Source organism: Perna viridis, chromosome 1 (assembly GCF_037379345.1).
Source record: "Perna viridis isolate PV_CMFRI_1.1 ecotype Kerala chromosome 1, ASM3737934v1, whole genome shotgun sequence".
Taxonomy (NCBI): Eukaryota; Metazoa; Mollusca; class Bivalvia; order Mytilida; family Mytilidae; genus Perna; species Perna viridis.
The window spans coordinates 30,751,835-30,757,834 of record NC_142445.1 but is presented as its reverse complement, the minus strand read 5'-3'; positions in this window follow the sequence as shown (position 1 = coordinate 30,757,834).

The window sequence follows — 6,000 nt, the reverse complement described above, 5'->3', positions numbered from 1 at the left end:
GATATAAAAAATGAGTATCTAATAAGGAAATTCTATTAAATTATTAATATTATAGAAAAGAATAAGTTATATCAGATAATGATGTTGTTATGCTAGATACCGACTTTTTTAATATCAGAAAATAGCTATTTTTGACCAGTTTGGCTTGCCATAAGTTATATTTCAGAAGGAATCCGTCAATGTATTTCCGCAATTGGGTATAACTCAAAATAAAAATTGAAAAGTCATTCATATTTAAAGAAATCTAGTAAGGAAGCATTAACGCCTATCTTATGAAACTCGTTCTATGGTGTTCTGCTTCCCATCAGTTCACGCTCAATTATTTTACATATTTGATACATTAATTTGAACGGTAACGGTTTGGTTTACTACCAAATTACATTTTAATATCTTCACTTTGAATTACTTTTGTCTTACATATTTTTTTCAATTGCCTAATAAAATGAACAAATCTGGTGTTGTGTGCATCTTTCATATGCCTAAAACAACGAACAATAATTGAAAATCAATTCAAAACAAAATGGATGATTATTTTATCAATCAAATTAAAATAGAATAACCAGTGTGAAAGACAGGAATACAAGTTTTTAATCAAAAACGTAATTCGATTGAAAAAAACACTTTTATTTTAACTAACATATTTTGTCATCTAGCCATCCTTTGACACATTAATAATTCGTCTGCTTGTTCGTGCATCCTCATTTTAAATTTAGTCTTTTAACGATGTTTTAAGGTAAAAACCCTCCCATGACTTTACTTATTTTCTGGAGGCTTATTTAACTCACCTGACGGTTGCCATAACTCGGCGTCCGTCATCACTTGGCGTCCGTCAGTTGTCCATCGTCGTTATAATTTTTCAAAACTCTTCTCCTCTGACACCATTGGACCATTCGAACCAAGCTTGGAATGTCCTGCTTAAAACTGATATGAGGAGTTTTGATCCGTCGAAAAACATGGCTGAGAACACAGGGGTCAGACAGAAGTTTGTTTCCTATATTTGTAAAAAAAATCCGTTAGGTTTAGCCAAATTTTGTTATTTTATTTGTCAAATGCGATTTTCGCTTATCCATTTTCCATTATCATTGTATGGAGTTTCCATGAATTGCTGGAACAGGCCATTTTTATGTTTGTTTCATTTGTCATGTTTTTTTCATGTATCACATTATAACGGACATGATATGAGGAACTTGATAGGTAATTCCAGAAAGATCAGGGATCACTTGCATATTAGTTATCCGCATGGATGTTACCAATATATCGGTTTTCAGTCTTTAAAAAATCCATTGGTTTCTGTGAGGTGTGTCTTGCTTCTGTCTCCATTTCTACTGACTTAGTCCTTGTGTCATGTACGGAAGAGAAGAAGTGCCTAGTGAAATTTTTGAAACAAAAAAAAAACAACAATAACGAGGACATAATTAGGAAAGACCGGACCAAAATACCTTTAGAAATTCATGTAGAACAAGCAACAAAAACTTTACTAAGCAGGAATAAGCCTCGCTGAAGTGGAAGAAATCACAATTCCTGCTTCGGGCGACGTGCTGACGTTAAAATTTGAGTAGTTCCTGCTTCTTGAGGGACGCTGACGTGGAAACGCGAGTAGTTTCTGATACAGGCGATACATTGACGTGGAAGCACGAGTAGTTTCCTGTTCCGTGGAAACGTGGCAATTTTGTTAACTGAACCTTATGGATTGATTGGCGGTAGTAAAATGATTTTTTCATGTCTTTAATATGTAGTTTGTCACTATAGTTAATGCATTTGAACTGAACCATCAGCACTGTTTATTGTGTTAGCTCATTGCAGCATCATCTTTCACCCTAATCGTACAGTCAAACAAAATGGTCATTTCAACTATTCAAATAGCAAAGATTTGATTTATGACAACCATGTTCATGAGTAATACATTTGTTACTCCTTTTTTAAAATAACAAAAATACACAGTGTGGAAATACTGTGAGAAACTCGCTAAGAGAATACAATCCGCTTCAAATTGACATATATAATAAATGTCAAACCCATCATTAAAAGTTCACTCGTCTTTCCTGTAGCGTTTTGCGACAATAACTGTATATGTTCCTGGACATCTACATATTATGCCCAAATATCCTATAAAATGCCTTTGGCTGTTGGCAAGAAGTTGCGTTTACAGGGTCTAACCTGAAAAACCTTTACATTTTATATCGTCTTTATGAGATATACGACTATAATAACCCACTCCCATGTAATGGGTCTGTAGTTGTTGTAACAAGTATCATATAATGTGAAATGGAAATTTTTTGCGAGGGGTTTATGTTCGCTAATAAAATCGCGAAAACAGAACCTCGCGTAATTTCTTTTGCATGGTAAAAGATAAGAAATATCCGAAAATACGCGAAATCACGAAATTTAAACGCCACGAAAATTACCCCGTTTTACAGTAAATACATAAAAGTGGACATACAGTCAGACAGTCCTCAGACTTATCGCTTTGAGGAATATTAAATGGGGCAATAAAGGACTTGTGGTTAGCTAGTATGTTATCCTAGTTGAACGTTATGTGTGTGTTTGTAGGATTTTCCGAATAATCTTTCATTCATAGCTCTTTTATTAAGCGTTTACAGTAATGCGCTTTTCATGCAAAAACAATTCAACATTTATATACCATACTGTGTCCGTCCTGAAGAATACACGTTTAAAATATTATGTCAACATTGTAAAATGAATGTTCAATTTCATGTTAGAATGTTCCCTTATAATAATTTTGAAAGCTTTTTTTTCTCACAATACTAGTATGTAGTCTTGAAATCCCTACATATATAAATTCATTCACGTTGATTATGTCAAATGACAATACAAACTTTATCAATATATAATGTAGATACACCAATATTCTGTTCGAAACTAGAAAAAGTAGGATAATATGGTACTTCATTTTGCATACATTGAAATTGAGTTAGCTCTCTTTGCCCAGCTGATTCATTCTCGTTTTCTTCCTTTTCTCTTTCTTTGTTTATTATGTTTGTATATGTATTCTTGCTGCATGATCTGTATGCCTTCAAGGACCCTTTAAATAGGGCAAATAACTTATCATTATTATCATTATAATTATTATTATTATCATTACATTACACAATCCGAAATGAATGTGAAATTTATGCTATGATTTGTTAAGGAGGAAGGTTACTGATTTTGTGGATTTCTATTTGAAAATTGATGTGCATATATTTCAAAAACGAAAGGTAAAGTAATGAAGTAAAAGATGAATAAATAGGTTTCGCTAAAGAATTTACATTTCCGATGGCAAAATGTTCCTAACATATGCATGACAAAAATTTATCTTAACACGAAACAAACACACAGCAAAAAAATATTCTTACGATTAGTAAGCCTCCCTGTTTTAGAATGCCCATACTTAAACCTATCTACAATCTAAATCTAAATCTAGTCAAACAAGGTATTGAAACTCAAATAAAAAAAAAATAAAAAGTTATGACCCGCCTTTATACCCCCTTTTACATGCATAACCTCTCTTTGGAATATTACTCGGTGGTTACTGCTCTTCCAGTTCGCATGTAGAGAGGGTAACGCGTGGGTACCGAAATTTCGTTTATATTTTTAAAATTATGCCACTGATGAGATAAGAAAATACAAAGGTACAGGCATGATTAATGTCAAAACAATGTTGACTAAGATATTGAATAACAAATAAAAAATCAATATGGAAGTTGATTCATCACCTTATTACCCGCTTCGTTTGGTCCTATGTAGTACGAACTGCGTATAAATGTCAATGGCTTTTACCAGAAGTGCCTAAAACTTGTGCATGTGCAAGTCCGTTAGATTGAGTTGTTAGCGTCAAGTCTTTCTTTGATTGGCTATTGTTCGAACTGCGTAAATATATATGTGGGTCTAATTTAAAAAGTAAACAGAGATCAGTTCAATGCTTAAAGTCATTCAAATCACCATTCTTCAAAAACGTTTGCATTGAAACAGGCAAAGATGTCAATGAGTAACAGATATACGGAAAGTGCTATCATTTTCAACTCGATATTTATAGTGTAATTTAAACAGTCACTCGACTTTCAGATTTAAGGAAGTTTATCTACGAGATCAAATCACGTGAAAGATCTACTCAAGCTTCTTCCTTATCTCACAATGATCAATTGTAAACATCAGTTTCCTATCGATATGTTACTATTTTCGAATTGAAGGTTTTGTTGAGTGTAGGCATGTTCTCGGTTTTGTAGGTTCAAAACTGAAATTGTTATGGAGGGACTCCTGGGGATGTCTGATATAGGCAGATGTATTTAAGGAGGTAGACCTAGGGTAAGGGACACAACTCTTACAAATCATTGGAACGTTTGTATTCAGCATTTTACATCAATCTTATGTAAGCATCACAGTACTTTGGACTGATTTCATTCTGTATCAAATGAAAGCTTGACAGGTCTTGTTGAAATTGAATATGATACAAACATATCACTGATTTCAAGAGTTATGTCCCTTACCATAGGTCTACCTCCTTAACTTAATTACTTCTTTTGCCAAGATATCAATCGGAGGTTGTTTTGTATGGCAAATAAAAATATTGATTATTTCTGCTTATTTAGTTTCTATCCATATAAAATAGAGACACTGCCGATAGCTGACTGATACTTGATACAGAGGCCTGAAAATCCACGGCCACTGAACAAATGATGCGTTTTCGGCTAAGTTATAAAACTGGTACGTACGTACATGTAACAATTAATATAGAGCTAATAACAAAATTAATATTCTCATGTAAGCTAATTCTGTATATAAATCTGTATTTTGGAGGTATTCCTCTTTCCAAAACATAATAAAGTATAATGAATAACTCCTACAAAGTTGAAATTCCATAATTAGTAGATCATTTCTGTCTTAAATGTTTAAGAGGGTGTCCATGTAATAACCAGGCAGTGAATGGCAGATGACAAATTCTGTTATCAAAAAACAATTTCATCCATTTCATATGACAAATGCATTCTTTCTCAAAGTTGAATGTTGTTTTTTTTATTAATGTCAAAGACTGGAACAAGAATCAGTGGGATAAAATTCATCCTGTACCACTTATATTATAGGATCTGCCACAAAAAAACCTAATTTCCATGCTCCCAGTTTTTAGTGCAGTCCGAGTTGCTCGTTCATGATTTTGTTACTTTGTGTGTATGATTTTAGTCACTTTGTTTTCTTTGTTGTGTATGTCTGTTTTCCATGTCTTGTCTTTGTCCCTGGATTACATTATTTTGATTACCACCACAACAATGGTTCTCTTGATAATTCTATCAAGAAAGAATTTTCAAAAAATGCTAAAATATTTCCCCTACCCCTTGAAAACTGGTCTCAGTATCGAACAGAATTCTCATTCACAGCAGCCGGGCACCGTAAAATTCACATTTTAGACATTCATATTTAAGATAATAATGTTCTCAACATATCTGACCAATTTAGACACTTATATTTTCGTTTTGGGATGACAATAGCTATAACATCGAAAAAAAGGGAATTGTCAGAATTTACGAATTTCTTCTTTATCACCCGTTATTGTATTTTTTATCAGAATACCGTAAAATAAATAAGCTTTTGTGTGTTAGGGTACATTAATATAGTGTTTTAGCTTCCAAATGGTGAAAATTTCTTCCTCTAGTTTGTCAGTGCGTCAAGCTTCATTACACGAACACATACTACCAGATGCACATGGGGTACAGACAAACAAACAAAAAAACGTAAGTATTACATTGAATTGTCCATCTATTAAAGCAAAGTTCAAAACCTGAAGTGTAAGTTTATCAAAGAATTTAGTCAACAAATAGCTTTGACTCATTGTAATATTGAAACATATTCAGACCTATTTATATTAACAATCATTTATGCTCACTTTATATTGAAGTTATCTTCACATATTGTAACCATTGAAGAATCCTGTCAAATGTCAAAATTAAAACAATATTGTCAATAATTTGCTCTAGTTATACAGCAAGCTTGATAAAAAAACGAGTG